General features: G+C 48.3%; 1 protein-coding gene and 1 long non-coding RNA gene across 4 annotated transcripts in view; both read left to right on the forward strand.

Annotated features, from left to right (window-relative positions):
* The window catches only part of LOC128094059 (uncharacterized), a 36,145-nt gene extending 22,834 nt beyond the window's left edge, over positions 1-13,311 (forward strand). Inside the window, exons 3-5 of the long non-coding RNA XR_008212834.1 lie at positions 1,793-1,905; positions 6,219-11,746; positions 13,202-13,311. This is a non-coding gene — a long non-coding RNA (uncharacterized LOC128094059). The remainder of the gene's footprint in view (positions 1-1,792; positions 1,906-6,218; positions 11,747-13,201) is intronic.
* Positions 13,312-22,164: 8,853 nt separating this feature from the next.
* Megf11 (multiple EGF like domains 11) overlaps positions 22,165-25,202 on the forward strand; it is a 330,509-nt gene continuing 327,471 nt past the window's right edge. For all 3 annotated transcript variants that reach the window (XM_052711804.1, XM_052711815.1, XM_052711830.1), the window contains exon 1: positions 22,165-22,307. The gene's annotated coding sequence lies outside the window, so the exon portion shown is untranslated. The remainder of the gene's footprint in view (positions 22,308-25,202) is intronic.

A 25,202-nucleotide genomic window follows, 5' to 3' on the forward strand; every position in this document is an offset into this window, starting at 1 on the left:
CCAGCCCAGGCCCTCACTAATCATGTCTCCTGCTGTTCTTCTCCCTCGTTTACGAGTCACTTCAGTTCTTGCTCTCTTGTCACATTCTAAGCATGACCCTGTATCATGAACTTTACATTTTTTTCTTTTGATTTTTTTGAGACAAGGTTTCTCTGTGCAACAGTCCTAGCTGTCCCGGAACTCACTCTGTAGACCAGGCTGGCCTAGAACTCACAGAGGTCTGCCTCCCGAGTGCTGGGATTAATGGTGTGCACCACCACTGCCCGGCCGAACTTTAAATTTTTAAAAACTTTCTTTTTATTTATATGTCTGTGTGTGCCTATTTGTTTGTATATGTACTGTGTGTTTAGTGCCTATGGAGGCCGGAAGAGAGCATCACATGTAGGTGATGAGAACTGAACCCAGATTCTGGGCAAGAGCAGCAAGTGCCTCTGAACTCATTGTTTTACCTGTATTATAAAGAGGGAGTCTATGTTAACAGAACACAAGCACGCGCGCGCGCACACACACACACACACACACACACACACACACACACACACACACACACGCATGGTAGAGCTGACGATGTTCTATGGAACTAATCTGAATAGCAATTCTGTGAATTAGGTTTTATCAGTACTGTTCTCAGTCTACAGATGAGGAAATGGAGCCAGCCAAATGTGAAACAATCCCCTTAAGTGTCTGCGTGTAGTGACTACAAAGATGGTCTTTGACCTGGTCCTGAGCAGTTAGGACCCAGAACCCGATTCGCAGCTGCCTCCTCCTTACAAACATACAGCACAAGCTTGTGTTTATTGTCTGTCTGCCCATTGGGTGCAGGATCCCAGGAGGCAGCGTTTTGTTGTGCCTGCTCCTCAGGGCTTACATTCTAGAGCCATGCCTGGCATATAGGTTTTCAGTAAAAACATGTGGAGTGAATTAATGGGGTGATTGTACACTGAAAACAAACCTTGTAGGTTTTCTTGTGATGCTGCCCCCGCCCCCGCCCCCAAGAACTTGCTGAAAGAACAGTTTGCCACATAAAGCAGTTTCTTTTTTTTTTTTTTTAAGATTTATTTATTTATTATATATACAGAAGAGGGCGCCAGATCAAGCCACCATGTGGGTGCTGGGAATTGAACTCAGGACCTCTGGAAGAGCAGTTGGTGCTCTTAACCTCTGAGCCATCTCTCCAGCCCCACATAGAGCAGTTTCAAATCACCCCTGAATCATTGGAAGTTTTCTTGAGGACAGAGCCCCGCCACAGCCCTTCCCCAACACTGTCTCTCAAGCTCTCTTATCCAGTAGAATAGAGAAGGGGCTTACCAGGGTCACTTAGCCCATGTGTCATGGCACTGAGCATGTGTTCATGGTTTTGCCGAGCCAGCCATAGGGCCCAGGGTGTAGCTCAGCCCAACCAGCCTGGGCTATATGAGGCCTTGCTTCAAGAAAAATATGCCTTTAATCCCAGCACTCAGGAGGCAGAAGCAGATGAATCTCTGAGTTCAAGGCCAGCCTGGTCTACAGAGTGAATTCCAGGACAGCCAAGGCTATACAGAGAAATCCTGTCTCGAAAAACCAAAAAGAGAGAAAACAATATAAAATATAAAGTAGATAAAAATGTGTTGTTCTGTTACTTCTGGGTCAGTCTTCTCTTCTGCAGAGGCACTGATGGACTGCTTGCCTAGTGTACACAAAGCTCGAGTTCCACCCCAGCACTGTCTAGAACTGTACATGGTGGTGCATTCTTGTAACCCCAGCACTAGGGAAACAGAGGCACAGGAGCCTAAGGCTATCTTTGGTTACACAGAGAGTTTGGGGACCAGCCTGGACTATGTGAGACCCTGTTACAACATAATCATCCACAACGCAAGTAGCCACAAGAACATCAAATCTGCATGTTCCAGGCCAGAGGTTATACGGGTGAGTAGCCATTTTCAAACTCGTTTTTTTACCTTTTAAATACTGCCCATCAACAGCCTCATTCTCCATGATCATCTTGTGCAGTGTTCTAGAACACTCCTTGGTTTCCCTCCTCCTCCTCCTCTTACAGAGCTTTCCTAACGTATAACACACCTTCCTCCAGCTTTGGAAGGAGTCAGTCTTGTGTGTACTTGGCACAGAGAAATCACTGTGGAAACTGAGGCTGACTCATTATTTAACTAGCAGCTCATTTTAGAAGTGTCTCTGAGGAGCTCAGGTCCACGATTGGTTGGCAGCTGCAATTCAAGATTCCCCATCCCCCACCCCACCCCCTTACCCCCCACCCCAGCCTCAGGTATACTTTGGAGAGTCCTTCTAGCGATTCCTTCGATCAGATTGTCATCAGAATGCAGGTCAGATGTAAAAGAGACCAGTGTCTATTGAAGAGGGGCATCAATGCGTTAAAAGGTACCCTGGTGGCCCTAAAGACTTAATGCAGCCTTTCAAAATGGCTAATTTATACACTGGGCCATTCTGGCTCCCCCTGGCATGCTGGCTCACATTATACAGAGCGGGGGATGGAACACACGTATACGGGGTGCTGGCTGGGCTTGGTGGTGACCTTACATTCACTGATAAAGACCGCATCTCATTATTCACTAGTGGCAATGTTAGTCTTTTATCTTCTCGTCAAGACTCAGGAGGAGAAGAGTCACATCCACTGAGCCTGCTCTGTTATGACAAGGAAGCTCAGACAGCCAATCACCTCAAAGGTGACACATTCATTTGCATCCAGACAGTCTGTTGGTTCAAAGGCAATGAAAGTGCCCCCCCTGACACCCCCGTCTATAAAAAGTTACTTACTCTGGTGAAATCTACGCTTTAATTCATCTCCAAGAGCTGCAGTAGGAAAATGCCATTTGGTCGTGGGAAGTGGGCTTTTGCTGAAGAGCTGCAGCTTATGTATAATACTTGTGCATGTCTTAGGTGTCCGTGGCCACTTGTCAATGCTTTCATGTTCCCGAGTCGTGTATGGATAAAACTGACTGTGCTGTGGATCTTGGCTCCCTCTGCCCCTCCTTTCTCTCTGCCTCCATCCTTTCTTTGACAAGGTGTCCTGTGGACCAATCTCGAACTCGTTATGTCACCAAGGATGAATTTGAACTTCTGATCCTCCTGCCTCCACCTCCTGAGTGCTGGCATTGCAGGCATGTGTTACCATGCCTGGGTTTTGTTTTTGTTTTTTGTTTTTGTTTTTGGTGCTCAGAATTAGATCCAGGACCTTGTGGATGACAGGCAAACATTTTATGAACTGAGCTACATCCTCAGCTCCCATTGTGTGTGCATATGCGAGTGCACATGTGGGTGGGTGTGTGAGTGCACTTTTGTGTGCTTATGTATGAAAGCCAAAAGTAGATATTATGTACCCTCAACCACTCTCCGCTTTTTTTTTTTAGGTTTTTTTTTTTTTTTTTTTTTTTTAGTTTTTTTCAAGACAGGGTTTCTCTGTGTAGCTCTGGCTGTCCTGGAACTCACTCTGTAGACCAGGGTGGCCTCAGACTCAGAGATCCACCTTCCTCTGCCTCCTGAGTGCTGGGATTAAAGGTGTGCACCACATGCCAAGCTTTATCTTATTTTTTGAGACAGCGTCTCTCATTGAACCTGGGGCCTGCCAATTTGACTAGACTGGCTAGGGAGCTTCAGGGGTCTCCCTGTCTCTACCTCGGCAGTGCTGGATTATACTGTGTGTCACCGTGCCCATTGTGTGTGTGTGTGTGTGTGTGTGTGTGTGTGTGTGTGTGTGTGTGTGTGTGTGTGGGTGCTGGGATGGAGCTCAACTCCTCAGGCATGCATGCCAAGCACCTCACTGACTCAGGCGCCTCCCCAGCCTGGGATCTTGATTTTAAAGTCCTGGGAGGATTTGCAAAGTGCAGAATGGGGTTGTCTGAGAGACAAAAGGCCTGGGGCAGCAGAGGGGTGAGGAAGTGAAGTGGTTAGGGTAATATCAGTCGTGAAAAACCGTATGGAGACCCTTGGCTTGCTCTGCTGACACCACAGATAATGGCTGCTCATGTCTGTTTCTGTCCTCTGCCCTGTTCTCTGAGCCCTGACGATGACCACAGAGGTGAGAACCCCAGGAACACAGAGTCGATTTCAGAAGATCTGAAGTTGTCAGGAGAAAGGAGGATGCAGCATGGGTAGTAGGGTTGGGGACAGGCTGTGGTCACCTGCTTGGGCATCAGTCAGGAAGGGGACCTGGTGTCTCTCTCCAGAGCTGAGTCCAGCTGGCTCTGGATACTTGTTTATGACAACAGTTACAACAGGTAACAATAATCATGGGGTGAACCCCCTCCTTTTGGTGTGCCAAGGGGTTTAAAAGATTTAAGGTGACGTGTGACAAGCGTTCACTTGCATTGGGTAGATTCCTTGTCCAGCAGACTGGACTGTGGTATTTTCTGTGTTCTCTCTTCTGTTTGGGAAAGTGTGGGGAGACAACCAGAGGGACCTAGAGGATCCTGGTGACTAGGGCTTCCCAAGTCTTCATCTTCTACCCAGCACTCAGGTGAGTGAGCTGCCCCAAGAGGCTCGGTCATCGTCAGACTCCTTTGTCCTATAAGGCCTTTAAAAAAGCAGTCATGACACCTTTGCTTTTTAAATACAAAAATTGTATGTATAGGTGTGTGTATATATGAGTGAGGTGTGTGTATATATGAATGAGGTGTGTATGTATGTGTATGAATGAGGTGTGTATATGTATGTGTATGAATGAGGTGTATGCGTGTGTATGTATGTGTATGAATGAGGTGTATGTGTGTGTATGTATGTGTATGAATGAGGTGTATGTGTGTGTATGTATGTGTATGAATGAGGGGTGTGTGTGTGTGTGTATGAATGAGGGGTGTGTGTGTGTGTGGGGTGTGTGTGTGTATGTGTGTGTGTGTGTGTGTGTATGAATGAGGGGTGTGTGTGTGTGTGTGTGTGTGTGTGTGTGTGTGTGTGTGTGTATGTGTGTGTGTATGAATGAGGTGTGTGTGGGGGTCAGAGGACAGCTGTGTAGAGTTGGTTTTCTCTTACTACCTTTACGTGGGTCTGGGGCTTTAACTAAGGTCTCCTGGCTTGTGCAGTAAGTCTGCTTATCTGCTGAGACAGCCGTTTCACGGGGCCTACACCTTTGTTTTAATTAGCCTTCCTCCCCTCCCCTCCTCCCTCCCTCCTGCCCCTCCTTTCTTCCTTTTTTTCCCTCCCCTCCCTGTCCCACTTCAGGACTGTGGCTTGTCAATAAACCACACTAGTCTTTTTTTCCCCCCCTTATCTTGCCCATAATTAAGTACAGTGGGGGGTACTCTTTGGTTTTATTTCTTATTATTTTAATTACATTGATTTTGGCTTAAATAGGATTCACTTAAGTACTGAGGAGATTTGGTTTCTGGCTTGTTGGGGGTGGGGTTCCCTACCTTGGAAGAAGACATAGCTGAGCGATGGCCCAGCTCTGAGCGCCTACTTCTCTGAGCAAGTCTTGACCTGGATGAAGGACATGGAGCTGCAGTGGAGACTCCGGCTGCGGCAGGACAGAGCCCTGCATCCTCAGCAGGACTGGTGATTTTCTCTAAGGAGTAACTGTCAAGCAGAAGTTAGACGTGGGATGTCAGCAGGGAAGTGTCCCTGTGTCTAAACCAGTGTGGTCCCTGCTGCTTTGCCATGACAGCGTGACAGCTAACAGTCCTACTCTTTCCCTTCCCTGACTTTGCCTTCTAGATCTGGGTCTGGGGTGGTTTTTTTGGTACCTCTCCTGTCTGCTTCCAAGTCCACATGAGTCTGTGATAATCCCATCTTGACCAATGATTTGGTGATATCTGCTTGTATGACTGATTCACTCTTTTAGCTCTGGGGTCCTTTTCTGTAGAAGGGGCCTGGAATGTCTGCTTGGCAGAGTGGCTGAGGAGGGTGCTGTGGTAACGGATGCTGAGAGCAGAGTTAGGTATTCACCACTGATGTTTATTCCCTCCTTATAAAGGAGACTGTCTGAGAGAAGGCAGATATTTGAGAGGATGTATAACAAAGAAAGTAATTCCTCAGTGAGTGTGTAGGCTCACATCTATAATCCCAGCACTTGGGAGGCTGAGACAGGAGGATTGTGTTGAGTTCAAATGGCCAACCTGGGCTACAGGTATGAGACCTTGTCTTTAAAAAAACAGGGTGGGAGCTGGGAAGATGGTTCAGTTAGTAAAGTGCCTGCCTTGCAAGTATGAGGACCTGAACTTGATCCCCAGAACACATAAAACAAAGTCTCTTGTGCTTGCTTACAATTTCAGCACTGAGGAGGATCCCTGGTGTTTGCTGGCCAGCCAGCTAGCCTACTTGGCAAGATCCAGGTCAGTGAGAAATCCTGTCTCAGAAGCAAAAAGAAAACGGTGGACAGCACCTGAGGAACAACAATCAAGGTTGTCTCTGGCCTACACACACACACACACACACACACACACACACACACACACACACACACACACATTCACGCAGACAGGCATGTGCGCAAGCACACACATACACACACACACACACACACACACACACAGATAGCACTTCCTAGCACACATACCCACACCCACATGCAGGCAGCCCAGCTTGGCCCCCATCTGTCTCCACCCATTCTTTTCTCACAATGCTTTTTATGGCTTACCACAATCATTTCTCACCTGCATTGATCCTTCCCAACCCCTTTACACTTACTGCTTCTGCCACACACTCTAACACATCACGTGACCCACTCTGGTCAGTGTATCAAGATCTGGAATGAGGTAAGCTCAGGGGAAGGGACTGGGTGTGGTTCTCTTTCCCGTGTTCTTTGCATCATTGGGCACAGTGCCAGGCATGCAGTAAGTGTTCAATAATTGATTTAGAAGCACAGGGCCATCACTGGTCCTTCCTGAGGACAGAGACAGTATTGTGTAAGTTTTTTTGTGTCCCCACAACAGTCTCCAGGTATGAACATGTCTGAAAGCTGACAATGACCTATGTTTCTCAGAGCTGGGCTCCAAGATGTGGTTAGTCAGTGTTATGAAAGGCATTGAGACAGGATGAATAGTAAAGGTTTTTTGTTTGTTTGTTTTTGTTTTTTCGAGACAAGGTTTCTCTGTGTAGCTTTGGAGCCTGTCCTGGAACTCAATTTATAGACCAGGCTGGCCTCGAACTCACAGAGATCTGCCTGGCTCTCCTCCTGAGTGCTGGGATTAAAGTTGTATGTCATCAGTGCCCAGCGAGTAGTAAAGGTTTTGAGGTGTCTGGGTTGATAGAAGGCTCATTTCCCATGAATCTCTCTCTCTCTCTCTCTCTCTCTCTCTCTCTCTCTCTCTCTCTCTCTCTCTCTCTCTCTCTCTGCTCTGTGTGTGTGTGTGTGTGTGTGTGTGTGTGTACCAGACATTGCCTAGTGATTGAGGTCTGGAACCAGATGACCTCTTGGCTTCTGCTTTTAAAAGAAGCCACTTGCTTCTTGACTCAGGAGCCCTTTGGAAATTTGTCACCTCTTGGTGATCCTATTGACAATCCCTGATTTTTCTGATGGGTTTGATCTTGGCTTATAGTCTTTAAATAGACAAAAATTTCAAGGGAACTGATTTTCATTGGACTGAAAGTCAATCAGTTGCAGCAGGAATATGAAATTGGAGCTCTGGGGAGGGAACAAGCTGGATTTTCAATGTTCAAAGTCGAGGCAGTGGGGACTGCGCCTCTCTGGGAGTCACCTGAGATACTGCCTCTGCACCCCTTATGCGCAAGATCAGGAAAGCCAGCTGGACCTCCCAGACTGCCTCCGTCCACTCCTTTGTCCTGTCATAAGGTCCTTTGTTCCTCTACATGTGCTCTTGGTTCTGGCTTCATGCCTTTCTGGGCTCTGGGTTGAGGAGCCCCATAACTGCAGGCCAGCACGCCTTTGTGCCTCCAAGTGTCCCCTGAACTCAGCACATGTAAAAATAGATGTTCAAGAACAGCAAAGGTCCAGCTCCGAATTCTGACTTGGAGTGAACTCCATGCTCTTCTGGCGTCAGCGTGCTTAGGTGGCCTTAAGCATACAGAGCCCGTGGTCAAGGATGATTGAGCCCTGCTTTGCTGCTGTTGTTATGCACAGCCTTGTTTCTCTTACACAAAGCCTGATTTTTTTTTTCTTTTCTCCCTACCTGCCTTGATCTCTTTTGAGACAGGATCTCACGTATCTCAAGCTATATAGCTGAGGATAACCCTGACACTCCTCTTGCACTCAAGTATTGGCATAGTAGGCATGTGCCACCATGCTTGGTTTATGCATTGCTGGGGATTGAACCCACAACCTAGTGCATGTTAGGCAAACACTAGCAACTGAGCCACATCTCCAGCCCCGAGACCCGCTTTCTTTCTGCCTTCTGTTGTACCATCTCAGCAGCATGAGGAAGAAATCCTTCTCCACCAAGCTTGATGCCAGTTCCAGGGACAGCAATGCTTGTTGTCCTGGAGGGGCTCCCTGTGTGTGCAGCCTGCAAGCTTTCATTAATTCACCAAGTACTTTCTGCCAGGGAGCCAGACAAGCGCTGTTATTATGATCATCCATCACCGACGGGGAAGAAACTGAGGCAGCGTGGGGAGGAGGCTGCGGAGTGAGTGCGTCCAATGGGGGAGAAGGAGGAGGCTGCAGAGAAGGCAGAGACAGGGGCCTGGCTCCATCTGCCAGCCCCGAGGACCGGCCCTGAGGACCAGAGGTGAAGCGGTGACATTGTGGCCGTCCCTGCAGCAGCCGCATTTCAAACCAGACACCCCACTCCGCCACAGTCCCTTTCCTTTCAAGCCCCTAAACTGAATACATTTTGATTCAATTTGAATGTTCTGGATTAGTGGACGGGAATGAGGTTTAAAAGAGGTCAGCTCCATTACTCAGGGTTATTAATGATGTTGTCGGCCTGTTAAAATCTCAAAAAACTAGGAAAATAATAAATTTTACATATTGAAAAATCACGGATGGATCAGGCAAATGGATAAATTCTTAAAAGTATTTAATATCTGTTAAGAGGACAGAATGATAAATTCAATATTGAAAACCAATATCAGATTCACAATTACAGGCCATTTATCATAACCAGCCACACGGACAGCAGCCTATTGCGGGAGCCCGGCGTGATTCACAAGCAGAGACCCGGAACAGGTCCACACGAAACGAGAAATAAATCTGCTTTACATATTGGAAACTTATTTCTACTTCCTATCTTTATTGCCAACAATAATGTTAGCTTTCAAGAACAAATTGTTACACATTAAACCCATGCATAATGAACCCAATTGAGTCAAAAACTTCCCTAAAAAGAGCTTTAAATTATTCCAAATTGGGTTATTAGCTTTAACTCTAATTCCTCTGAGAGGGCCCGGTCATCTGATAGTAAGGTTCAGCTTTTAACCAGACAGTGGATCTCCCAAGTTCTAGAACCATCTTGTCTCCTCCCCTCCCACCTCCCCTGAAGAGTTAACCGTGGTGGGTTAAAGGGTAGTCATGACAGTGCTTAACACATGTGCTAACGCATTTGGAGAGCAGGGCTGTGTATGCTTGCATGTGTGTGAGATGCAGAGACAAGGGATGAGCTTGGGAGTCCCCTCCTGTCACTCCCACAGGCTTTCCCACGGAGCCTGAAGTTTGGTGTTTTGATTAGGGTGAGTGGCTGGTGATTTCCTGGGATACGCTGGTCTCTGCTTTACGATACTAGGGTTACAGGCACACATGGTCATACTGGCTTAAGAGAGACATTTTCAGCTCTAAGATTAATTAGTTGCCTTTAGTCTCAGCACTCGGTAGGCAGAGGCAGGTGGATCTCTGTGAATTTGAGGCCAGCCCTGGTGTACAAAGTGAGTTCCAGGACAGCTAGGGCTACACAGTGAGATGCTGTCTCAAAATCAAAAACCAAAACCAAAAAAGGTTAGTTAGTGGTCTGCTTTATTTGGGTCTGTGAGTGATGGTAACTCAATGGGATGGTTTGAACATGGACCCTTGCTTGTCATTAGCTGCCAGAGTGCCAGGCTAATTAACATGCTGATCTTCAGGTATCCTAGGGTCAAGTGGCAGATGAGTGGCTGATATATATGTCACTGTCCAGGCTGACCCAGCTGACACAACTGTAGTCATTTCAAAGGATAGATTTAATTCATGTACTTTTTTTTTAAATTAACTCTTTCAAGACAGGGTTTCTCTGTGTAACAGCTCTGGCTATCCTGGAACTCATTTTGTAGACCTAGCTGGCCTTGGGAAAACAACAACAGAGATCCACCTGCCCCTGCCTCCTGAGTGCTGGGATTAAAGGCGTGCGCCGCCATTTATGTATTTAATTTTTAAATTTATTTATTTAGTGGTGTGTGTTTGTGTGTGTGATGTGATGTACATGTGTGCCACAGTGCATGTGTGGAGGTCAGAGGACAACTTAGCCCTTGTTTCTACCGTGTAGAAGAAGGTTCTGGAGATTGAACTCAGGTCATCAAGTTTGGTGGCAAACACTTTTGTCCACTGACCTTTCTGGCCTACAAGATCTTGTATTTTTGTCAAAAAAAGAGATAGTCAAATATAGAAAATTTGGAGGGTGTACAAGGAAAACACCATCTTTAATCCCCTCGTAACAGACACTATTGCCAATTACATGTTTATTTATTTCTTTTTATTTTATTTTTGTTGTTGTATATTTTTGTCAAAGTTGGGATTATAGAAACAGTTTTCTATACAATGATCACCTTTAACTTTTAAAAAATTTTAATTTTATACATATAGGAGTATTGCTTGCATGGATGTTTGTGCACCACACGACTACAGTGTCCTCAGAGGCCAGTTAAGAGTGTTGGATCCCTGAGAACTGGAGTTACAGACAGTTATGAGAGACTCTGTAGGTGCTGGAAATTGAACCTAAGTCCGGCGGAAGAGCAGCCAGTGAGCCTTCTTAACCACCGGGCCCTCTCTCCAGCCCTAGAAGGATCATCTTAGCTGGCCTCTACCTCCTGAGTGCTAGGATTACAGGCATGTGCCACCACGTCTAGTTTATGTGGCTGGGGATGAAACCAGGGTTTTGTGCATGCTAAGCAAGCATGCTACCAGATGAGCCACATCCCAGGCCTGCGATGGTCATCTTAATTGTTACATTAAATGTCATCACTTTATAAGGAACCTTCTCCTAATGGGGATTATTTTGGTTGCTTTTGACTTTTCTTTGTTCCAAATCACATTGCAACCATCATCCTCATACATGCATCTCTGAGTAGATTGCTGATTTGATATTTGTTTTAAAAAAACTCATATTGTGTTAAAGAATGTGAACCATTTGCTATTTAAATCTATATTGTCTAAAAAAGGCTGCTGTGAACTCTTTTTAAAATTTTATTTTTGATTATGTGTATGCATGTGGATTGGTGCAGGTGAGTGTAGGTGCCCAGGGAGGCCAGGAGAGGGCGTTAGAACCTCTGGAGCTGAAATTACAGGCAGTCGTGAGCCATCTAACACGGATGCTCGGAGCTGAACCCAGGTTTTCTGCAAGCACAGTATGAGGTCTTAACTGCTGAGCCATCCCTCCAACCCTTGATATGAGCTTCTGACTCACGAAGGTGCTCCTTGTTTGTAGAATGGGCAGCAACAGCATCAAAGTTAAGTTCATGGGCTCTGGGGTCAGGCTTGTCTGCACTCAGGTCTGATGTGGACCCCCCGGGGAGGCTTTAACCATGCTGTCCCTCCACTGGCTCATCTGTAAAATGGGCATCATATCTCCCTCCTAGAGTTGTCGTGAAGATAAAGTGTGACACCACATAGGAGATGCCTACCACCCAGCCTGCCTAACTAAACACTCCATAAAGGCAGGTAATATTAGCCTTTATCCACTTTGACAGGGTATTATAATGTATGTCCTTATGTATAATATATACATAAGGGCATCATAAATTTTAAAACCTTTAAGCTTTAATAACATTCTCCATTATCTCCAAGATAAAATCCTACCTTGTTATCATTCAATATCCTTCACTGTCGGAGCCCAGCTCACCTTTGCGGTCCCGCTGCTCTCTTCTCCGCAGTCCCAGCCTGCTCCAGCTGCACCCCACCCCCACCTCCACCATGCCACCTCCATTCACCGCGTGTGAGGCGCTTGCCTCTCTGTCTTGTCCCAGCTTTGCACTGTTGGCCAGACTCACTGATTCAAGCTCTGCCCAGGTATTATCTCTTGCCAGTCCTTTCCTAATACCTCTGCAGGCAAAGCAAGCAGAGTGGCCCTTGGTGCTCTCGCAGCAGCACCTTCTGTATGGGTACCAGCTTGTAGCGTCTTTTAAGACCAGGCGGGGCAGTCGGTCAGCTGTGTTGTGGTCTCTCATACTACCCTGGGAGCTCTCTGAAGGTCAAGATCACGCCTTAGTAATCTTTGTTTTCTTCCGTGCCGCCCGTTAAAGTGTGTTCAGTGTAACACTGGGGGTGGGGTAGGGGAGAGGGATGATCAGAGAAGTCCATAAATGGCATTTAAATGAAACTCAATTGAATTTCAACCGAATTGAAAGTTGATTGGACTTCAATTTTTTTATTTATCTTGGGATCTTAAATACAAATGCATTTGGTGCAATTGTGAAGGATTTTTCTAAGCCCTGAAATACTTAATGCTGTTTGCAGAGCACTTCTAGGCAAATTATTGAGATTTTAAAATGCTCAGGGAATTTCAGACGACCTTGCATAAATATATCCAACATATCCCTCAGGAGACTACAGTACATATCTATTATGTACTTGAGGCAGAGAGACCAGTGAGCTGGGACCCTGCATTACCTGCCTAAACTTAAATAATAGTTACAGTTAAAATTGAGGTTTATTTGTGTGTATGTGTGTACGTGTGTGTGTGTGTACGTGTGTGTGTGTGTGTGTGTGTGTGTGTGTGTATGCATGCATGTGTGCATAGTATCTTTCTTACTTGCTCTTTATCTTGTTTTTTTGAGACAGGATCTCTCACTTTTATCCATAACTTGCTTATTTGGCTATGATGGCTGATCAGTGAGTCCCAGGGGTCTGCCTGTGTCTGCTTCCCCAATCCTGAGATTACAAGTACCCCTGTTTTTTTTTTGTCTTTTTTTAAAATGTGGGTGCTAGGGATTGAACTCTGTCCCTTAAATTTGCATAACAAACATTTTAGTAACTGAGTCAGTTCCCTAGCTTAAATCGGAGATTTAAATAGTGTTCATATGGGCTCTCCCCACCATGTAACTAGCCTAGTAAAAGATCTGGGTTTTGTAATTGACATATGCTCACTTCATCTTCATTTCTATTTGTGTGGCTTAGCAATGGATCTCCAGCACCCAGGACAGGGCTTGGCACACCCTAGGCACTCCATCAATGCTTGCCAAATGACCAATGAATCAGCAATCAGGCTCCATGTGACCCAATCTGCATCTACTTTGGGGTTGTTTAGTTCAACTTGACAGATCTTTATAGAGTGCCTTTTCTGCTCCAGACTTCTTGCCAAGGAGCCGAGAGTATGAAGATGAATAGCATGCAGTCTCTGTCTTCAAGATGCTCAAAGTGAGGTGCAAGGAACAGACACATACCAGAGAAACGCAGAATGTGTGGCCAGTGGGAACCCAGGCCTGTGCGCGGGAGCCAGGGAGCATAAAGGAGGAATGTTCAGTTCAGTCCAGGGGCTTCAAGGAAGATCTCCCCTGGACAACATCCCTGAGCTCAGTCTGCCTGGATGAGTAAGTGCCAGGCCAAAGAAGGGTAAAAGCATTCTGAACGGAGTGGGGCATCACCGGTCAATACCAAGTGGGACCCGTCATGCGGCCAGTTCACCAACAGCGTTCACCTGTGGCCTCTTTGTCCCAGGAGCTTTGGAGACTGGTAAATAATGTTGGACAAAGCACAGCCCTGTCCCTGTGGAACTTCTGGTCCAGGCACCCAGGGCCCGTTATCCTTTCAGCTTGATGGAGGAGTGCAGAGCAGGGCGGGGTGCAGAGGAGGCTGAAGAAGAAGAGGAGGAGAGCAGATTGTTCCACGCATGAGAATTGAGCTGATACCCCACGTCCTCACACTAAGGATTCGAGGCTTTGGGAAATCAAGCTGCCTGTGAGTCTTCTGGATCTCCTCCCAAGGAGACTGCTTTCCTCAGAGTCTCTTGGTGGCTGTACAGAGATTGCTGGCTGGACTTCCAGAGGCCCCTGCGCTGACTCAGGTTTGGCTTCTGAGTCCAGGCAGTAAGCAGAGAGCCTAGAACACAGAAGGAATTTCTTAAGTGTTTGTCAGAAGAAAACGTGTTATTGGACAATCCCTTTATCTACGAAACAAAGGGATGGCTAATTGCTCTGACATTTGACTTGAGGCTGAGGATGCAACTCAGTCGGCAGAATGCTTGCTTAGCATGCCTGAACTTCTCTATATACCAGGCATGGAGGCACACACCGACATCTCAGCACCTGGGAGGGGGAGGCAAGGATCAGAAGTTCTAGGAGAGTTTGAGGCCAGCCTGGGCTACATGAGATCCTCTCTCAAAAACAAAACAAAATCAAAGCACCAAAAGGAAAAAAAATGACTTGAGACAAAGAATGAGTAGCATTATAAGACTCTAGGAAGATTAGATGACCTTGCCTCCAATATTTTGTTTAACCCCTGTCAAAGGATAAGAAGTCAGACATAAACCGGGCAGTGGTGGCACACACCTTTGATTCCAGATTTTGGGAGGCAGAGGCAGGTGGATCTCTGTGAGTTCAAGGGCAGCCGGGTCCACAGAGTGAATTCCAGGACAGCCAGAGCTACACAGAGAAACCCTGTCTGGAAAACCCAAACCAAACCAAAACCAAAACAACCAGGAAGTCAGAAGTAAAAACTCATGTGCCTTTCCTTACACATATCCCATTTGTACATCCATCTGCGCATGCATTCACCCTTCGTGCACCTAGCCACTCATGGTGCCATGCATCCACCTGTCCATCCACCTATCCATGCATCCATCCATCCATGTTTAGGTGTGGCATTGTGCAAGGGACTGGAGATATTGGAATGACTTCATAGACAGTGCAATGGGGTCAGTTAGACCCGTACGCAAATAAACACCAGTGAGAAATCCTAGTCAAGGTAATCAGCTGGCGAATGGAGAGATGGTTCAAGAGTTCTTGCTGCTCAGTGAGGACTGGAATCCAGCCCGCCAATGCCTCTAACTCTAGCTCCAAGGGATCTGCCGCCCTCTTCTGGCCTCTTTAGGGCCCCACCCCATTCTTTGAACATATACTTATATTGACACATGCACATGTACACATAAATAATAAAACAAAAAATTGTAAAAAAGAAAAAAAGTAAACTGGAGCTGGACAGTTGACTCAGTGGTTGAGAGCACTGGCTACTTGTCTGGAGAACTGGGTTTGATTTCCAGCACCCACACGGCAGCTCACAACCATGTGTAACTTCAGTTCTAGAGATCTGATGCTCTCATCTGGCTTCTGTGGGCATCCGGCACACATCCGGTGCAGGCGCAGGACATCCCTGCAGGTGAAGCACCCATACACACAAAATAAAATAATTAAAAAATTAGATAAGCCAACTGGTTGATTAGGGGCCAAGGAAAGCTTATTGATGATCAGAATTTTAAAAGATGAGACTGGCATTTTCAAAGCTTGAAGGAGAATAGGAAATCCTTATGTCTCCAAGAAGAGCACAGGTAAAAGCAGGGGACCCAGAACATGGGAGGATTTAGGTAGGTGCATTTTGCTGTGGAGATCTGGCAGGGTTTACTGGTTGACAGATTATTGAAGATGTGGAGGATACGTTGGCCTCCAGATGTAGTTCTTTACAGTGAGTTTTTTTCCCCCTAATAAATTCCTTTGTCCTTTAAACAGACTCCGTGGATTTCTTGCTATATCCAGAGGATCCTAGGATCCTGGATCTGCTATGGGAAAGTGTTCAGTGGTCTAGATGTTTCAGTTTTCTGTTGCAAACAAGATGAAACCAGCGGCCGGGAGCAGGAGTGTCCTGGTTTCAGCCAGAGGCCACTCTCCAGCCACTGTTTTTTGATCACCACTATTCTTTAGACAGTGTTCATTTACATTGGCTCCAGACCTCAAGTCAAAGCAAATCGGAGTGTGACAGAGGTGTGTCAGCGAGAAGAGTAATTTGATGGAGAGTGCATTTGCTCTCTTTTGTGAGTAAGCAGTTTGCATCCTGCTGGGTTGCAGCCTGCTGTGGCATAAGGACCATTTCCAGTGATTTCACTTTGCCTTTAACAAAGCATGTTGTATAATTACTTATTAGCCAAAGAGCACCATTAATATAGCCACGGGAACGCCTGAGAACTGTAAAATCCTCACATTTGGATCTGTCGAGCTCCTTTATCGATGTCTAGAATCCCACTTCCTTCCCTCCACTTAGGAAACTCCCTGAAATGCCTCTGAAATCTGTATCTCACATCTCTATTCTCACTTCTGTAAAAATGACTCCAGGCTGAGCCGGGTGTGGTGGTGCACGCCTTTAATGGCGGCACTGGGGAGACAGAGACAGATCTCTGAGTTTGAGGCCAGCCTGAGAGCGCCAGGCTAACCAGGGCTGTATAGTGAGGCCCTGTCTCATTAAAAAAAAAAAAAACAGACTCAGAAATCATGTTTCTCCTTTTGGAAAAGCAGGTCTCATACACACTTTTGATCCATCAGCTGTTTCCAGCTCACCTGTGACGTGGGGAAGACTGAGGTCTGAAAATGGTATTTCATAGGGAACATTTCTTCTTCTGATAGACTCGGGAAGGCAAGGGAGAGACACAGTCCAAGTTTGGCTGTCAATAGATTCAGTATTTAGATATTCTCTCTCTCTCTCTCTCTCTCTCTCTCTCTCTCTCTCTCTCTCTCACCCTCTCATTCTGGCAGCCTGGAACTCCATATGTAGACCAGGCTGGCCTCCTCAAACTCACAGAGATCCACTTGCCTCTGCCTCCTGAGGTGTTGGGATTACAGGTGTGTGCCATTATGCTTGGCTGCTTATTTATTTACTTAGATTTTGTTTTTCTCGTTTGAGACAGTCTTGACCTCACTGTACAAAACAGGCTGGCCTTAAATCTCAGCAAGCCTTCTCAATAACCTACAATTCAAAGTAACTTAGGACAATGTGGCATGATATCCATGGCTGGTTTCTGAGAGTGGGTCACAATTCAAAATGACTGGCACAAATACTCTCCACCAATCTGATTAAATATTCAATCCATATTAAAAGTTATTAAATATTGAATACCATTTAATAAAAACAAGCAAGTTAATCAAGCCTTCGATTGGTGGTGGGTTCATGAAAGCTTATAGAGCAGTGGTTCTCAACCTTCCTAATGCTGCGGCCCTTTAATACAGTTCCTCATGGTGTGGTGACCCCCAACCATAAAATTATTTTCATTGCTACCTCATAACTGCAATTTTGCTACTTTAATGAGTCATAATGTAAATATCTAATGTTTTCTGATAGACTTAGATGACCCCTATGAAAGGGTCATTTGCTCCCCAAAGGGGTCGAGACCCACAGGTTGAGGACCACTGTTATACAGCCGCTTCATCTGGGCTTCATTCACCTCCTTGAGAAGAGAAATAGGATAATTTAAATTAGAAAAGCTGACTAGAAACAAGAAATAAGAGAATTTTTTTTTGTGTGTGTGCATGCGCAGAGAGCATACCATAGTCCCTGTGTGAAAGACAACTTGTGAGAGTTGGTTCTCTCCCTCCACCATGTGGGTCCCAGAGATTGAACTCAGGTCATCAGCGTTGGCCACAAGCATCTTTCTTTATTGAGCCATCTCACTGGCCCACCTCACTAATTCTTAGTGGGTATGAAAATCACATGTGTGAGCATTTTGGGTTGTTGTGGGTTGTTGGGTTGTTACTGCTTGGTACATGTGTGTGGTGCATATGACCTCGTGTGTTGACCTCTGTACCTCAAATTGGCTTGGACACCAAAGGTCCTGTGGTCGCATAACCCAAGGTGACTTCAACAGGTAACTGTTTCTCAGCGTTCTGTGCATGAAGTCAGCTCCCAGAGCTGAACACCTTCTTAGGTTTGACCCTTGTCTATTTGCTGGTTTCACCCTGGTCCTGCCCTTGAAGTGCAAGAGGACACTGTAGCATTGAGAAAAGACTTCAAACAGGCGTGAGCTCCATTTCCGGCCTGCTACTGCTTTTGTGGCTTTGTGAGACTTATGGTCTTCTAGCCTCCGTTTCCCTTCTGGAAAGGGGGAATGATAACGCCAGCTCTACAGGATTGTTGTAATACTATGTGAATATTTTATTAATGTTATAAGCATCTTAAACTTAAAAAAAAATTACAGCACATGTGTGGAGGCCAAAGTACAAATTTCAGCAGTTGGTTCTCTCCTTCCTCCATGTGGGTCCCTGGGATAGAACGTAGATTGTCAGGCTGGACATCAAGCATCTTCACCCACTGAGCCACTTCACTGGCTCAACAAATTGTAAAAGTCTTATTCTTTTGATGAGGCAAGTCCTATGCTAGGCTTTGTGATAGATCTGAGAGGGTAAGCTGTGGAACAGCCCTAGAGTCGGGGCGGGGGGGGGGGGGGGTGACAGACATCCTTCTCTAGTGCTCTATGGTGTCATGTTTTGTCTGAAGAGTTCAAAAGACCCAAATGTTCTGAAGTCTTTCCTTACCCAGCTGTTCCACAGGTCTCTGGGTATAGTTGGGCTTTTTTTTTTTTTTGTTAACTCTTTGGGGGCCCACCACCCAGTTCCCAAATAAATACACAGAGACTGATTCTTACTTATGAATGCCTGGTCTTAGCTTGACTTGTTTCTAGTCAGCTTTTCTAATTTAAATTATCCTATTTCTCTTTAACTACATTTTGCCTCTGGGCTTTTTACCTTTCTGTATTTTATATCTTTCCTTCCTTCTTACTCCATGGCTGGCTATGTGGCTGGCCCCTGGTGTCTTCCTCTCCTCTTTTTCTCACTCCTCCTCTTCTTTCAAGCCTAGATTTCTCCTCCTATTTATTCTCTCTGCCTGCCAGCCCTGCCTATCTCTCTCTCTTGCCCAGATATTGGCAGTTCAGCTCTTTATTAGACCAATCAGATGTTTTAGACAGGCAAAGTAACACAGCTTCGCAGAGTTAAACAAATGCAACATAAAAGAATGCAACACATGTTTGCATCATTAAACAAATATTCCACAGCACAAACAAATGTAACACATCTTAAACTAATATTCCATAACACCTGGGAGTCCTCGATGGGTTTCCCCTTGGGGTTTTGAGAGGGTCTCTTTAGAAAAGGAGAAGAGACATGGAGGATGGAAGGCATGAGGGGCCACCTCAGTTAGGAAAAGGAGCACTACCTCTTTTCTGAGCCCTGGGCACCCCTGTCTCCTGGGACTTATTTCCAGGAAGGAGGACTCATCTCAGCTTGGCCTAAGAGTTTTGACCTCTTCCCTTCCTCTCTTGTTTAGGCAAAAAGGTATGTCCTCGTGGTCCCCTAGAGGACAAGGGACAGACAGCACAAAGACTTGAGCTAGGTGTCTGACTCCAGGTCACTCAGTCAGCTCACAGTGTCCCTTTCCCCCTTCCTCAGGTAGAACATAAACTTCTATGTAGGTATTTAGCTACTGTGTGTATGTGTCTATTGGGGGTATAGCTCAGTTGGTAGAGCGATTGCCTAACATGCATTAAGCCCTGGGTTTGATCCCTAGCACTGTGGAGAACCTGGATGGTGTCATACACCTGTAATCCTAGCACTTGGGAGATGGAGGCCAAAGGATCAGAAATTCAAGGTCATCCTTAGTTACATGAGAGGTTCCAGGGCATCCTGGGAGTGTGAGCTTTTGGGTAGTAGGTGGACTTTTGCTTCAAGTTTTACCCTTAGGTGAGTAGCATAGTCTTAGATGTTACAACTTCCCAAATAAACTTACAGAAGTTGGACCAGGCCAAGCCCTGTAATGCCTCTAGCAGGGTCTCCTGCGAGCAGGCTCTCCTGGCAAGTGAATGATGGATTGTGGGTTCCCGCCGACCCCGAGCTGACTCCCAGAGATGTTTGCTAAAAGTGCTTCTGGCTCTGTTGTGACATGTGTTCTTGGAGGCCTGCCATCTGGGCAGGGAAGGTCCAGCTTTATAGATCCGTGCAGCTTTTTAGAGTATGGCAGAAAACCAGGCACCCTCCCCTACCCCCAGCAATCCTTAGACACACAATTCCTGCCAGGCAGTGTGTGAGTGCAGTAGAGGGATGGGAGGGCGGGACGGCCTGCTTTGTGTTGCTTTTGAGTACAACGGTTATCCAGAAAGACCCATCCACCTCCATGAATCCATGAACCCACTTAGAAATGGGTGGCTACCACACACGGGTGAGAGGCAGGGTAGAGGGGCTCAGAACCCAAGAGCGAATGTGAAGAGGACATGCAAAGCCTAGTTTAATTTTAATTAAATTAATATTAACTGCTGACAGTGGCCAAGTGCCACCAACTCACCGTGCCAGGAACTGGGCTTTGGACTATCCTCCCAGGGCTTATGGTACTGTTAGTGTTCCCATTTTACAGGGAAACTGAGGCTAGAGGGATTAAGTGACTTTTTTTCCAGTGTCACAGTGAGTGGAGCTGGCCTCCCAGTGTGAGAGACCCACACCCTGCAGGGCTATGGAGATGGGAACTCTTTCAATGTCTAACTCAGTCTCTTGATTGTCACGTGGGGAGCTGAATATTCCAGCCAGAAAATTAGCCCTGCACAGGAAGGCCAGCCCTAGAGAGGGGGTACAGATGCAGGTGTTCTGGGGTGCAGGATTTGAGGAGGGTGGTGCAAGCGCAGGGCGCTTGTTGGCTAAGTGCCTCATCCCTCAGGCACCGCCACAAGCTCTGCTTCTATGTTGTAAATAACAAGCCCCGGCATCGGCTGTCTATTTGATTTGATATACCAAGGCAAGGAACTGCTGGGGGTGTTTGTGTGGAGTTTTGTGGGGCCTGAAACCCCAACGTAGAAAGATCTCACCTCTCACAGGGTGCCACCGGAGCCTCAGGAGTTATGGCTGAAATCAGGCTTGGAAGCCTAATCTGGTCCTTCCAGAGCAGGGCTGCTGCCTGTTGTGGGCCAGTGGGAAAGCGGGTCTCCTCTGTCTTCTCTGAACCCGGCTGGGCTGAAATGGGCAGATGACAGCTGATACTCTCGGGAAAAGAGCTGGTTCCTCAGACTGCATAGGAGCCTGTGCTGGGTGGCTTTTCTCAAAGCCACAAATATGCCTGCTTTATTGGCAAAATTCTTCCAGGTGCAGGCCACCTTTCCCCAAGTGTGATTTGAGTTCAAGGGAAGAAAGCGACCCCCCCCCACTCCCTTTCTGGCAAGCCGGGAAGCAAAAGTGAGCCCCTCACATGTTGGAGAGGAGTAGGGGGTGAAGGGTTTCCTGTGACACTCTTTTTTTTTTTTTCTTCCCGGAGCTGAGGACCGAACCCAGGGCCTAGCGCTTGCTAGGCAAGCGCTCTACCACTGAGCTATAAATCCCCAGCCCTCCTGTGACACTCTGAATGGGCAGGTGTCCCCATCGCCTGGCCAAACTAGGAGTGCTGTAGTCTAAGGTGTCGCAGCAGACTGAAGTCTTCCCCGTGGCTCTGGGTGCTGTGCCAGGCCTCTGGCACCCCGTCTTTAACACGCACCCCCAGCCCCCAACTCCAGTTTGAAGCCCTGTCCCAGGCCGCAGGAAGCAGAGCTGATGTGACCAGCCTTTGGAGTTGACCACAGCATGGCAAGTTCTTGCTCTGGGGCAATGTCTGCAACTTCACCAGGTGTGGCTCAGAGCAGCCAGTTCTGCACATTAAGTTCTTCGCTTTTCTTGCCTTTCCCGGGTCTCTAGCCTCAGCAGTTTGGAGATATTCCTGGTTCCCTTCGATCCTGGCTGGCTCCCCGATCCGGAGCTTCTAGAAAGAATAGGTGCGAAGGCCACTCTGATCCATCAGGGAGGAAAAAGGGGGAGAAGGGAAGAGAAAGAAGAGATAGATGCGAGGCCTTACAAGAAGAGAAATACAGAAAAGAGGGAGAGGGGGGAAAAACGGTAAAAGAACGAGAAGGGGTGGATGCAGAGTAGGGAAGTGAGAAGAGAATAAAAGAAGGAAGCCGGCAGAGAGAAAGCCAGAAAAAAGCGAGCAAACGCGCGCGATCGCAGGGTCTGAAAAGACCAAAGAGGGAGGGAAGAAGGAGGTGGGAGGAGGAGGGAGAGCGCAGAGGGGAGGGAGGAGGGAGGGGCCGAGGGACGCAGGGGGTGGGGGCTGCCGAGGCAGCAGTCGCAGCGGCTCCAGCCTCCTGCTCGCTCACTCGCTCTCAGTGCCCGGAGCCGGCTGCCCGGCTCAGGGCTGTACGCAGCTCCCGCTCCTGCCGGGGATCCTGAAGCCTCTCCGGCTCCGGGGCACAGGACCGCGCGGCTGGCTGGCCCGAGCCCTGGGCGCGCCGCGGAAGCAGGTAGATGGCTGGGTGGGGTCCGCGGGGACTAAGAGCCTTGGAACATTGTGGGTGCATTGGGCCGGGGATGTGGGTTCCAGTCCAGGGGAGGGGGCTTTGCAGCTCCAAGACTAACTTTCCACCAGCTCCGTGATCGCCAAGCTGCTCCGGTCGGGTCCGGGCTCTGGGAGGCGAGTTTGGTGAGGGGCAGAAGGTGGATGGCTGGGCTTGCGGGAGCGCCTTTGGGTCCGTGCGAGACGTGGAGAGCCCCGGAGTGGGCCAGGCGCGCGTCCTCCGGCCGCAGTCAGGACGCAGCGGCCGCCGCCTCCACGTGCGGGGAAAGACCCGAGAGTCGCGGTGCGGGTGTCCGGGAGAAGGAACCTGCCAAGCTCTGCACGAATCTGGGGACTCCCGGCCCGGAGCCACCCTAGATGTACCGGACTTGCGCCCCGCCCCGCATCTTCCCAGCCCGGGAACGGTCACCGAGCTGTGGGGCGGCGCGCTGGTCCCCGCGGAGCCCAAGCCCAGCCTGTGCCACGCGCAACGTGGGTTCACTTTTTTTTTCCTTATCCCTCCCCCCTACTCTCGCTGAGGGAATCCCGGATGCTCTGCAGTCCTGTGGGTTGCCTCTGGCGACATCCCTCTGACCCTCGGCGCTGACCTCAACACCCAAAGTTAAAAGAGAAGCGAGTCACTCCTCCTGCACTCGTGGGTGGCTGTCCCGAAGTTCCTAACTTCTCTCCCAATCGCTGGCGGTAGTGTTGTAGGTGGGGACACGGGTGGTCCTCGTGGCTGCCCTGCGCGGCCACCTTCCTCTTAGACTTGATTTATTCTCTTAATTTTTAGGGGGGAAAAAAGACTTAAAATAGATAAAAAATCGTTCCTTGCGGGGATCAAGGTCGCTAGTGGGACGGAGCCACCATCCGTTTGCAGTCCCGGAGAGCCGAGTGTCGGCTTAGCGGGTACGGGAGCCCTCGAGCCCCAGCTGCTTTTTCCTGGAACTGGCTCCCACGCTCCATCCCACTGTCGCCGTGTCTCGGGATCCGTCCCCGCGAGCCCCCGCCGCGAAGTCAGTCAGCTTCCTTCCAGGCTGGCGATGCTCTCGAGAAAAACTGGTCCAAGTGACTAGGATCAGTATCTCCACTCTTGGTCCCTCTGGGAGCCAATAAGGCAGGGCCTCCAGCGCGTTGGAGGATGCTTACCGGGAGGCTAGGGCTCCTGGCCATCCCTGCTCTCTGTGGCTAGGGGACTTGTGCCCGGCGCATCCGCGCCCATTACTCTGCTGGGGGAAACTGGGGTTAATGTCCTGACCAGGTGGTGGCGCGCGGCAGGCGGCCGGGACTGCCTGAGCCTGTCCCGGGTGGCGTTTTGGCTCCCCGAGTCCAGAGGCTGGATTCGCCGACCCTCACCGCTTTCCTACTTCCCTGGCGTCTTTGTTGGACTGCAATCTGAATTGGTCTCATGTGAGGCTTAGTGCGGGTAGAGGCAGCAAAAAAGCGGGAGGTCTTTGCGTAGAGGCTCGCCTACCAGCCATTGCTCCCGCTCAGTAGGGTGGGTTCAGTGCCCCAGGGCATTGACATTAACCCCCAGCCTAGGATGCGGCGCTTCACCTTCTGCTCCTTTGGCGAATTTCCCTGCGGTGTATATCAAGCACCGGGCTTTCGATGTTTGCTCATATATTGTTTAAGCGGCTAGAAATCGAAACCTATAACCGCAGTCCTTTCCCTTTTCTTCCCATTCTACAGACTAGCCTACTGAAGCCCAGAGAATCGAAGGGACTCGCTTAGAACTAGCTAAGGGTTAAGGGGAAGTAATCAAGTCTTTTTGCCAAAGGGCTGGGGACCTTTCCTAGTTTTCCTTACTGACTTCCTCACTTTCTTAGCGCGAGGCAGGTGTTCCCAGTTAGGCCACTGCACTGCAGAATGAACAGGCTGGAGGGCCAGAAGTTGGGAGATTCGAGGCAGGACATGATACCCAGCATCCTCCAAGAGTAGCCATGTCTACCGTGTGCAGAGTTTGTGCCTGCGCCGTATCTGCTTTTAAGTGCCACAGACCTGGCTCTCAGGTGGCCTGCGTGGCAGACTCGGCAGGCATTCTCAGTGGAAACCACTGTGTGTGGGGGGTAGGATCTTGAGTGAGCCTCGTACATTGCCACTGGAGGACAAGGGCTTTTACTGCTAACCCCAGGCAGTGGAACAGCGGTGGCGGTGCAAGGACTTGAGAGTAAGGGCCGAGGAGAGCTCAAGTTCAGCCTTTGGCTCACAGATCCACTACCTCTATGGAAGTGAAAGGTGAGCGTTGGCTCTGAAGGCAGAACTGGGTGACCCGAGGGCCAGGGACACAGCTGTGGAAGCTGCTGTTACCTCCTTTCCTCCTGCTCATCCCCCCACCCCCACCAGGTTTCAGGCATTCCTTTGCTCCTTCCCAGCTTCCCTTTTAGAATCTAGGTGCTGGCAGATGAGATGGCTCAGCCGGGTAAGGGTGCTTGCTGCCAAGTCTGACACCTCGAGTTCGATGCTGGGGAGTTAAAGGGTTAAAGGAGAGCTGATTCCCACAAGATTGCCCTCTGACCTTCAGACACTTGCCATGGCATGAACCCTTGCTCCCAGAATAAATAATAAATAAATAAATAAATAAATAAATGTAATAGAAACGAGGTGCTTGAGCATTCCGGGCTTTGGATGAGTTGGGCATTTCCCCTCCTGGGGACATTTGGTCAGCTGTTAGTTCTGCAGTTTGTCCTTGGGCCCGGGGACCTAGCCGTGATCAGACAGGGACAGTCTCCAGCTCATTATTGCTGACTGCTTAGGTCCCACCCCTCTATGCTTACAGTCTAGTTGCACAGAGGAGGCACATACGTAAAAGGGCATCTGCAGAACTGTTGGCTATGTAACAAATGACCCCAGCCTCCCCTCA

This window comes from Peromyscus californicus, unplaced genomic scaffold (genome assembly GCF_007827085.1).
Source record: "Peromyscus californicus insignis strain IS unplaced genomic scaffold, ASM782708v3 Scaffold_11__1_contigs__length_118956290, whole genome shotgun sequence".
Lineage (NCBI taxonomy): Eukaryota > Metazoa > Chordata > Mammalia > Rodentia > Cricetidae > Peromyscus > Peromyscus californicus.